We start from the raw sequence: 13,015 nt of genomic DNA, 5'->3' as shown, positions 1-13,015 counted from the left end.
AGCAGTTACGAATTACATATGTTCACAGGCCATGCAAATGGGGGGTCCAATCCACAAACGTGTAACACATAGCATCAACTCCCCCCCCCCCCCAGCTAGACCGTTGAAACATACAGACACACAATAAAAGTAAACACACACCACTGTTTCCCGGACTACAGGCAGGATACGACCAGTGGGAGAGACCCGCCAAGTCTAATCTTGAAACAAAAGCATGTATGTTCCTTGTGGGACACCCAAAAATTCAATCATTTTTGGGCTTTCTGCCATTACACTGATGTCCAACGGCAGGCCACGCATGTTCCCAGTTTACAAGGTAGGGGAAGTCTGATGATCCATGGGTTAGACGACATATGTGATGGGTCCTGAGAAGTGGGTAGAGTGTACTGGTGTGGCCAAACCCGACCTGCACCCGGAGTAAGGAAGAGTGCCGAAGAGGATGTGCAGTTTGGGAACTATAGGTATAAAAATTATGGGCCTAGCTGAGCAGGTGTTGGCTGGAGTAGGTCTATGTGGACCGCCCCAGGGATGTAAGCAATAGTGTGCATTGGCCAGGACCGCCGCCCAATGGGCAGTCACTCCCGCTACGAGTCCCACTGCAGCACAATCTATTGTACATGGCAAAGAATGGAATAACCAGATGTAGATGTAAAAATGTAGAGGTGTGTGTGTATATATACCCATACCTACATGGAGTTAAACCTCCTCCTCTCCATAGTACAAATGCGTACATACAGAGACAGAATATAATTAAATAATTAAATACCCACATATAGATATATACATATGCAGACACCCATACATCCATATGTCATTAGACATATATATACAGCAATATATATACATACATATATATATATATATATATATATCTATATATATATATATATATATATATATATATATATATATATATATATATATATATATATATATATATATATATATATATATATATATATATATATATATATATATATATACATACATATATATATATATATATATATGTAGAAATATATATAGCTAGGATATTTATTGATTTATTTATTTAAATTACATCTGTTAACCGGATAAGTCTGGCTGAGCTTTTGGCTCATTTACAGCAGAGACACGGGGAGAAAAGCTCCTCAGGACTAGAAAACAATTTATTAAATAATAGTATATAGCAGATATATATATATATATATATATATATATATATATATATATATATATATATATATATATATATATATGATACAGCATTTAAAAATTACATATGTTCACAGGCCATGCCAATGGGGGTGAGGGGTCCAATCAATAAACATGTAATACATAGCATCAACCCCCCCCACCTAGACAGGTAAAACATACAAACACACCACTGCTTCCCAGACCACAGGCAGGATACTACCAGTGGGAGAAACCTGACAAGTCTAATCTTCAAGCAAAGACATCAATGTCCCTTGTGGGACACCCCAAAAATTGATGATGATCAAAGTCCGTCCCTGTAATGATTTATTTAACCAGGCCATGTACGTACACGGACCAGTAGGTTGGGCAAGCCTGATGACCCATGGGTCGAGACAACGTACAACATGGATCCCGAGATGTGGAGAAAGGGCAGTGTGTAGTGGTGTGGTTAGACCCCACCTGCACCCACAGTAAGGATGAGTGCTGTAGAGGAGGGGCAGGTGGGGGAACTATGGGTATGCAAGTATGGGCCTAGGTGTGCAGGTGTTGGCTGGCGCAGTTGTATTTGGACCGCCCCGGGGATGTAAGTAATATTGCGAATTGGGCAGCGCTTCCGCCCATACCTCTCAACCTCTACGAGCAAAACCACTGGACAGAACGTAAACCGTTGGGGGACAAATAAGGACAAAAATTACATATTTCACTTACAACCATAGAAAGCTGATAGAATAATAGGTTATGCATTAGCATGACTTGTCTGAAGGATGTGGAGTCTTAAACCCAACTACTTCTCTGTATTTAATTACGTCAGTTCCCATGTATTTGCCAGACAGGTGCAGATTGTAAGAGGAACACACCAATATTATGAAGCAAACTCTGGACAGTCTGCGGATTCTGTACAGTCGACAGGTATGCTTTCGCCTAATGGGCAGCCATTCCCATTATGGGTCCCACCACAGCACAGTTCAGTTTACATGGCAAAGTATGGTATAACCATATGTGTTGTTGCATAACCCACTATACAACACCTACGAACACAAGGTCGCAACACCCCACTGTAGGCATGTAAGCCGATCTAATTGGCATCACAAGGTATTATTGTAGTCCTCACCCCCACCCAGGGGTGTGAGTGTCCAATGCAAACACCAAATGCAGTGTATATGCACAGCTGCTGTTGTAGACAACATGGCCAGCTGTGGACCTTCCCTGCAGCTGTCCTGAACATCCCTGGGTAATTCCCCTACTAACACCCCCCTTTGTGCCCCATGCACACCATGTACCTATCAGCCCCTGTTCCATTTCTATTAATGTCTACGGTTACATGTAGGTGACACCCTCTTCCCCCATTATATTGCCAGAATCTGGAACCCCAACCCACATGTAGAATCACAGCTGTCCCACAGGACACATGTAACTAACACATGAAGGAACACCACAAGCAAACCTGGAGCAGCACAGGCTCACCACCTTGCAAAATTCTCCCCCGCCACCTCACACTCTATACCACTACATCAACTAGTGATACCAACACCTCTTGTCCTGCCTCGTATACAAATCCCAACATCCGACAAACCTTCCCTATTGCTCCCCATCCAATTATACCTACAGGCTACTATACAGTTACAATGTCACCTCCACTACCTACCTACCTACTCCTTAGCTATTCCTCTCTACTGTACCACACAGGTATGGAATAACTTCACCTACCCCAAATACCTGCATGTAACCTATCCAGACCTGTGAAACAGGAATCCAACTTCACCTTAAATTGACCTTTGTCAACAGTCGTACCTGACATGTAAACCTGACCTAAGCATGGATAATACCAACATTTTAACGTAAACTAAGCATGAAGAATGGGGGACGTAGCTATGTTATGTCTGTTGCCCTCTATGAATGTGAACACCCCAGTATTAATTGGAATAAGTAGTTGGGGTCAATGTGGAGGTCTACAGCCCGGGCCACCACTGACAATGGACAAGCATACAGTCCGATTGTCCCAGTTGACAAATGTGAACAAAATGCACGACGTTGCACGTTTGTATGCGGGAGCAAGCAGGTGTAAGCCTGTTTGGCTGCTGGTATGTGAGTACCACACTGGTGAAGCAATGTAGAGGCTAACTCAGTGCAAGACGCTGCAACCAGAGGTCAGTAATGCTGTGCTTCATGCAAACCAGCGCATACCAGCCTACAAATATTCGACAGTGCCTTAGTCACTCTGTAGCCAACAGCTGTTGTTGTGGCCATTAACAAAATAATTTGCACTGCCAGGTTGCAAAGCCCTGACCCTGCACACTATAGTCAACATGATTTCCACTAAGCCATGGCGGATACACATTCAGCTGCTGTGATCACAAACACATCATCCAGCACAGTCATCCAACAGTATAGGAAATGTATATGTGTGTAGATCAATACCATGACACATGTCCATTATGAGCAGTCTATGTGCAACACAGAACAGTGCCTGTCCAATCATACTGTGAGAACAGTAGTCCTGCATAAGACTGAAGGGAATAATGATATATGGTGCACACCATGGGGGCATGTGAGCATGCTTCATGCACAGTATGTCACACCTGGGGCGTTGGTTCCATGGAACTGGGAGATGAGGCTGGCCAGGTGTGTGAGCAAACCGCTGCTACACAATACCCTGGCAGGATGCTACCTGGTGGGATGAACCAACAGTTGTGGGTCACATCGATGTCACCACCAGTATCAGAGGAGGATCAAGGGAAGGCTGGTACGCACGTGAAATAAACGGATGAATAGCCTGCAGATGCTTGGGTGGGGACAGTATACTAGAGGTGTACCAAGATGTGCAAAGAGGGAAATGTGTGGAGGTGTGGTATGGCAGGGCTAGCAACTGGGGAATGGATGGATGCTGTGTACATGGAGCTCAGGGGCCGAGGGAAGGGAACATGGGTATGTCATTATGGTAGACATATGCAAATGAAGCAGAACAGCAATAGTGTAATGACCAGCGCATCTGCCTAACGCGCACGCATTCCTGGATTGAGTCCCACTGCAGAAAATCCTATTTTCCATGTGAAATCCATATGTTAACATCGTTGTGCTGTATACAACACAGACAGTGCAAAGGATCCACAGCTTGTACAGGAAAAAAACACAAGTTTATTGTAAACACTCCAAAAACCAGGGTTAAGCGCTTTCATCTGCTTGTACAGACTTCATCAGAACCCCGAGCAACAGTTAGTTTTGCATTTAAAAAACTTTTTTGGCGCCAAAAATAATTAAAACATTTAAAGCAACACATCCTATAAAAGTCACTAGATACCAGTCATGTAAATTGTAAATAAAACTAAATACAAATTTCGAACACGACATAACCAACAACTGATGAAAATGTGTCCATTCTAAAAAACATATATATGTTTGGTATGTGATAGTAAATATTAATAAAATAAAATAAAATAAACATTAGACATAAAAAGCCTAATATTATATATGAAAATAATAAAATAACATGTTGATGAAATTGATGAATTTATTAAATAAATTACTGTGATGTTATACATTAAATAAAATAAATAAGTGAAATGAAATATGATTGTTATATTGAATATTGAATAAAATTTGATGTAATATATAATATAATTTAAAATATAAAATATGAATGAATATATTCTCACAAACTTCAAGCCCATTGTAAAAAAGGCTCAATACTAATAAAATCGTTGATACCAGGGAAACAGGTAGCATCCATTAAAATTTGCCATCTAGCTTCTTTCATGGCAAGAAAAACTTTCCAGTTACCCCCAAACGGTGAAACATCGCAATATTGCAGTTACACACCCTGGAACATGCTGGTGTTACAGGATGTGTTGCAACATACCCTTATGCAGGAATAAGACAAAAGAGACACAAATGGATATAGCCATGTACTACTAGCACGCAACACACATACTGCTAGTGTAATATCCGACACAGGACCTGTGTGGTGGACAGACAACACATGATAGACAGACCTTTGTCCAGCTAGAGGATAGGCCCACTGTAGTGAGCTATGCAGACAGACTGCAGTCCAAGGTAAACTAGTATGTACACACACACACACACACACACACACACACACACACACACACACACACACACACACACACACACACACACCCTGTAACACCAGTACTATGCAAAGCATTACACCACTCTACTCACAGTCTGTCTGTATGTCCTGATCCTCCCTATGTGGCTGCCCTGAGTGTGCAGGTTTTCCTGTAAGAGGTATTGCTACCTGCTGTCTGTAACACTGATGCCCACACACAGGAAGGATGTTCATCACACAGGGAATGTACAGAGAATATGCCCACATGATGTAGGGATTCATAGTGGGTAGTTGCCATGACAGTGGTAATTGGAAGTACTACACATGTGTACTCAGATATATATATGGCTATCTGGATAAGTACATGCCCATATAGTCCCACTATATGTCCTGGACATGGAGTGTAGCCCTACCCCAGCCTCTATAGTCCCAATGTCGTAGTGCAAGGGGATGTCTGGTATGTATAGCTGGTATATTAATAGACATTTGCTACTGTCATTGGGATTGTTGTCACAGACATGGTGTGTGTGGAAGGTGACATCTGCTCATAACATGTGTGCCATTGGCTACTGACAGACATCCTAAGGTTACCATGGTACAGTACCTGCATATATAGCAGGCTCGACAGCCATGTCACAGCACAGGGTAGGATACACTTGTTTGACAGTGCATAACCACAACCAATGTGAACACAGCCACAGCCACATATGGTACGCTAGCATAATAGTACAGTATATGGACTATCTGTCCTACACCATCCTCATATGTACCACTCACAGAATGACCCTACATATATTGGGCTGCTACACAGTCTGGTCTGATGGCTGTCTGTGGTATGGCACATGTGTGTGTATGGCCCTACAAACATGTAAGGTAAAATGGTACCATACAGTGGTGCAGCAAGTAACATCAAATAGAAGGGGAGCTAGAACAATAACATCTACCACAGTCTGTACACAGGCCATAGTACATATTAACAATACACAAACTGCCGGCATTCACCATCACTACACAGACCTCAGTACTGTACAAACATCCACAGAATGTCCAGGTTATGGCATTTAATGTAACCCCACTGTACACGACATATGTAGCACTCTGATATATCACTGGCTTGTTATCAGATATGATGACATTATTTACGGTGTACAGCACATATGCACCACTTCATGCACGACATATGTACAAAGGTTGACAGAGGTGTGGCTGACAGCACATACACAGGGCCAGTATAGACATGTTACTGTGATACCCTCATTAATCTACCATTGTAACAGGGTTTGTTGCAATATATGTCCAATGAGGGATATGTAGTCCGTAACTGTCACGGCCTTCACCATCAACAGACTGCAATCCTCACACTATCTTCTGCATTCCACAGATAGATGCATCATGGCTAACACATGAAACCAAAGGCACAACACTGCCCAGTCTGCAGATGACCCTGCAGATGGGGATTCCTGATATATATGGAACTGACATGGCACGTATTGTGACATGTACAACAGACATATCCAGACAAACACTGTTAATCCAACATTACTCCAAATGCAGTATAGCAGCACTTACAGTCTGTAGTCAGGTCAGGCACATCCCCCTCCTGTTTGTTGCCCTCTTTCCACAGTGTATGTTGTTAGAGGTAAATCCCCAACCCATCTGAGATGCTGTTTGCCAAACAACAGTTCTAGCTCCTGCTCACAGTGACAGACCGGGACCAACACCACCAGGATGTTCCCAGGTATTGGAGTGCGTTTCCATGCAATTGGCTATGGGAATGTTACCACACCTGTTCCACATGCAATCGGCTAGGGAAGGGCTGCAATTCATGCAGAGGCCATCAGCTGATCATGTGCATCACTTAAAATACACATGCCTAAGCAATGCAGGTGTGGGCCTCCACATCCGCCAGAGAGGGAGTGGGGGAGGCAGACACAGGTGAATACATGTCAGGGAGGGGTAGGAGGGTAAAACTGACACATGTTTGTGTCACACACCTACCAGCACAGGGTATCAAACACCTGACAGCTATGTGTGCTATCACAGTTCGATGTTATTATTGGATGCGCCACATGGGTTATCTGGTGGGGAGCACTCAGAACATATATGTGATGGTGAGTGACATCTGCAACAGGGATAAGATAGATATACAGTAGGTGACATACACATGCCTGTCTGTATGAACAGGTGTCAGCGTCAGCACAGACACACTCACACAGGGACGCACACATATTAACACACTTGGCAGGGCCATGAGTGCAACTTGTCACTAGTGGGATTGTCACAACACATCAATGTGCAGGGTACACATCCACCACACGGGTCATACGGAGGTCTTATGGGCAGTGAGTATGAGGGGATGTCAGACATCGGGTGGCATGCTTCAATGTGCTTTGGGGGGAGTAGTGCATGTAGATGTGGACATATGCACCATACAATACACACATGAACACACAGGGTGCCAGTTCAGACATGCATGGGTGCATGTCTGCACGGGTGTGTGGTGGCCAACAGTGCCAGCAGGCTATGCAAGGATAGGCGATGGGTATGGCTTGGCATCAGGCCACATGACAATGGTCTGCATTGTGGCACAGGCCTGTAGCTTCTGCATTTGCCCAAACAGGTGGGTATTGCATCCATCATCCAGTCACCTGGGTGACTATTGTGTGTGGCCAATGCTGTGCATCACTTGCCATATAAGTGTTCCCTAGTCCATGACTTGGATGGTGTCTAGGATGTCCACACCTCCCACATGCATATACAGTGACATGTGGAACTGTACCAGGGGTGTCTGGCTCATGCTGTGAACACAGCTTATCAGATGTGCCAGTCTTGCCCAACTGTTGCAGGGAGTGGTACTGGGCAGCAGATTTACCATGCACCTACATTGATAGCATGCTAACAGCATTTCCTGATGTCAGTGTCATCTGTCCATACAGGGCATGTTGTCAGGCATGGTATGTCTGTTGTGAGTCACATGTGAAGGCACAGTGGGGTTGCTAACTGTGATTGGCTGGCCTTAATGTCACATGTATGGGTATGGCTTTGCACCCCAGCCTCTCAGCTATTTACATCTGTTATCCCTGTATGGTTGACATTGTGATATATAGTAGGGCCACCATAAATGAAATTAGCAAAACCCCTCCACATTGCACACAGGTGTCACACACTCACAACCACCTCTACACTGGATACAAGTTACAAACACACACACACACACACACACACACACACACACACACACACACACACACATACACATACACCTGTCATGTCTGGGAGTAGAACCCCTACCTAACTAGTTTACTACACTACAGCACTACGCAGTTATAGTATGAGCCATGGACATTACTGAAGTACATCTTCCCCAAAGGTGTATTTCACAATTAATGCCATCAGCAGGACTACCAAAGTAGGGCGTTTGTAATGTACTGCGAGTGAGTAGCCTATAATGCATTGCTCCATACACAGACACTGAAACACACACAAAACATCCAGAACTGGCATGGATGGAGATGGAACACTACCACCGTTCTAAATCACACTGCAGCAGTATGCAGTTACAAAATGCGCTACAGCGATTACTGGGCTATCACTTTCCCAGAGGTGTATTTCTAGGTGAGTGCCATCAGCAGCCTTGCCAAAGCTGAGTATTTGTATTGTACTGAGTGTGAGTAGCCTAAAAAGCATTGCTCTCTACTCAGTCAGAAACACACGCACACACACACACACACACTCACACACACACACAGTTGGCAGGTCTGGGTTTCAAACACCTACCTAACTAGTATATCACACTACAGCAGTACGCAGTTACAGAATGCACTACAGCGATTACTGGGCTATCACTTTCCTAGAGGTGTAGTTCTAGGTGAGTGACATCAGCAGCCTTGCCAAAGTAGAGTATTTGTATTGTATGGAGTGTGAGTAGCCTAAACAGCATTGCTCTCTACTCAGTCAGACACACACACACACACACACACACACACACACACACACACACACACAGATTCACACACAAACACACACAGTTGCCAGGTCTGGGTTTCGAACACCTACCTAACTAGTTTATCACACTACAGCAGTACGCAGTTACAGAACGCACTACAGTGATTACTGGGTTATCACTTTCCCAGAAGTGTACTTCTAGGTGAGTGACATCAGCAGCCTTGCCAAAGTAGAGTATTTGTATTGTATGGAGTGTGAGTAGCCTAAAAAGCATTGCTCTCTACTCAGACACACACACACAGATTCACACACAAACAAACACACTTGCCAGGTCTGTGGTTCGAACACCTACCTAACTAGTTTATCACACTACAGCAGTACGCAGTTACAGAACATGCTACAGTGATTACTAGGCTATCACTTTCCCAGAGGTGTACTTCTAGGTGAGTGACATCAGCAGCCTTGCCAAAGTTGAATATATGTATTGTATGGAGTGTGAGTAGCCTAACAAGCATTTCCCTTTACACATTCAGAGACAGACAGGCATACACACAAACACACACTCACGCAACTGACATATCTGGGGTTAGTACTACTACCTAACCACTCTGTCACTACAGCAGTATGCAGTTATGGGATGCACCATGCATATTACTGAGCTATAGCTTTCCCAAAGGTGTAATTCACATTGGATGACCTCAGCAAGCTTGTCATACTACTGCTATGGGGAGGGCAGTGTGTGCATGGGCCATACCCCATTCATGTAGGGGTTGACATGCCACATGCGGGCACACGTGGGGTCATATGTCACATGTGCGTGTATACAGCTACTAGATGGCTACTTCCTTGTACAGTCTTGTTGCACAGCTGGCATGTACACCACATAGTCTGTCATGCTGACAGGTACTGGTGGCTAGTATCTGCAGTGGGTTACATCCACACCTCATGTGTTGGGGGCCCTTTGGCTGTGTGCCGGTTGGGACAGGCCCACATGGCTCCTTGTCATGGTCACCCTCTTCCACACATCTATGCCCGTGTACCTGTGGCTTATTATAGTGTGTTGTCCTTACATATTTGTCTGTATTCCTATCCACTGTGTGTGCAAGGCAGGAGTGGTGCATACTGACATGTGTCCGCACTGAGAACTGCAACTTCCAGATATGTCTGGTCCACTGGTGTTTGCAGACATGGCCTTCATGTGTTTAGGTGTGTGAGCATGCCCAGTATGACCTCTCAGTATATTGTTGAATGACATTGCCTGCATTCTTCTAAGTGTGTGAGCATGCCCAGTATAGCCATCTGTGTTGCATGTGTTTTACCACCCAGTTTTACTTTCAGGAATACAAATCTCTTAAGAACCAGTTATGTTACAAATCCAAGGGTAGACAGAATGCTGTACAATCTGATAGAATGGGCACGTACCCATGCAGGAGATGTATGGCTTGTGTGTGTATATATGGGGGGGGGGCACTTTTGTACATCCACAATTAGACTTTGAGATTAGCACCACTTTATATGCTGATTGCCATACCAGGCACGTTGTATATTTTTGTTTCTGTACTATCCATTTTTCATTCTATATAGGCAAAACAAATAGAGCCTTCAAGGAGAGAATTTTAGAACACCTAAGAGACATTAGGAATGCTAAGGAAACAAGTGCGTTGGCCATGCATGTTGCGAAAGAAGGCATTGCACATAAGTTTAAATTTTTTGTTCCAGAAGTCATAAACGATAGTATTAGAGGTGGTGACATCAATAATATGACAGAATCAGTGGAACAGAAGTGGATTATATGTTATCAAGCTGACAAACCACCAGGTCTCAATAGTAAGGTGTCTCTGAAGCCCTTTTTAAAAGGTAGAGCACTGAAACATTGACCAAGTAGTACCAGGCTTATGTCCTTGGTTTCTTATATATATCTTTGCTATGGTTTTATTTTATATGTCCACAAGATTGACCAGTTTTATATACATATTTTTAGACAGATTTTATTATATGTATATATATATATATATATATATATATATATATATATATATATATATATATATATATATATATATTTTTTTTATGAGAGTGTTGATGGAGAAGTACAGAGAATGTCGGAAGGAGTTGCATTGTGTTTTTGTAGACTTAGAGAAAGCATATGACAGGGTGCCTAGAGAGGAGTTGTGGTATTGTATGAGGAAGTCAGGAGTGTCAGAAAAGTATGTAAGAGTGGTACAAGATATGTACGAGGGTAGTGTGACAGCGGTGAGGTCTGCAGTGGGAGTGACGGATGCCTTTAAGGTGGAGGTGGGGTTACATCAAGGATCAGCTCAGAGCCCTTTCTTATTTGCAATGGTGATGGACAGGTTGACAGACAAGTTCAGACAGGAGTCCCCGTGGACTATGATGTTTACAGATGACAGTGTGATCTGTAGTGAGAGTAGGGAACAGGTGGAGGAGACCCTGGAAAGATGGAGATATGCTCTAGAGAGAAGAGGAATGAAGGTCAGCAGGATTAAGACAGAATATATGTGTGTGAATGAGAGGGTGGATAGAGGAATGGTGAGGATACAAGGAGTAGAGGTGGCGAAGGTGGATGAGTTTAAATACTTGGGGTCAATGGTTCAGAGTAACGGTGAGTGTGGAAGAGAGGTGAAGAAGAGAGTACATGCAGGATGGAGTGGGTGGAGAAGAGTGTCAGGAGTGATTTGTGACAGACGAGTACCTGTAAGAGTGAAAGGGAAGGTCTACAAGACGGTAGTGAGACCAGCCATGTTATATGGGTTGGAGACAGTGGCATTGACAAAAAGGCAGGAGTTTGAGCTGGATGTGGCAGAATTAAAGATGTTAAGATTTGCACTGGGTGTGACGAGGGTGGACAGAATTAGGAATAAGTATATTAGAGGGTCAGCCCAGGTTGGAAGGTTTGGAGACAAAGCCAGAGAGGCACGATTACGTTGGTTTGGACATGTGCTGAGGAGGGATGCTGAGTATATTGGGAAAAAAATGCTAAGGATGAAGCTACCAGGTAACAGGAAAAGAGGAAGGCCTAAGATAAGGTTTATGGATGTGGTGAGAGAGGACATGCAGGTGGTTGGTGTGACAGCAAGATGCAGAGGACAGGAAGAAATGGAAACAGGTGATCTGCTGTGGCAACCCCTAACGGGAACAGCTGAAAGATGATGATGATATATATATTTTAGCATATTTAAATTTTGATACATTTTAGAATTTATATTTATGTTTATGCGATAGACCAGAGTCAGTTTTAATTATGTACTTAGCAATTTTTGAGCTTCAGTGTATGTTTTATAGTGCTGCTGACTAACACACTGATGTTAGTTTCTTCACTGCTTAGACAAGGCAATGAATGTGTTAAATTCGTTCAGTGATTAGTGTGCCTCATTGGCTGCTAGAATGTTTAAAGATGTGACTTGAGTTTTAATATTTTGGTCTGAGGAAGCGGATGTAATCCATGAAAGCACTTACCTTGTTGTGTTACTATTAAAGAGTGCTGTGTTGGAACCAGTTTGCCTTTTTCTTCACTATTTTGCTGTTTGCTACATTGGTTCCTTTATCGGTTCAGAGGTTTGTTCTGACTTTACTGCAGGTAGCATGCTGTGTCTGCAGGGTATCCATCGGTCATTTGCCATTGACTCTTGCTACATTTCTGCATAGCGGGGGGGGGGGGCACCTGACTGTTTCTACTGTTCTACACAGGAGTGGGGGGGGCACAGCTGACTGTTACTCTAAGTGTACGGTGGATGGGGAGGGGTGCACCTGACACTTGTACACATTTGCTAGGACTGTACTGGTATGTCAGGTACTCCATATCAGTCT

This window comes from Protopterus annectens, chromosome 2.part0 (genome assembly GCF_019279795.1).
Source record: "Protopterus annectens isolate FY-2018-M chromosome 2.part0, PAN1.0, whole genome shotgun sequence".
In the NCBI taxonomy this organism is placed as follows: Eukaryota; Metazoa; Chordata; order Ceratodontiformes; family Protopteridae; genus Protopterus; species Protopterus annectens.
The sequence above is the reverse complement of the archived record's forward strand: the minus strand, read 5'-3'. Positions refer to the sequence as shown.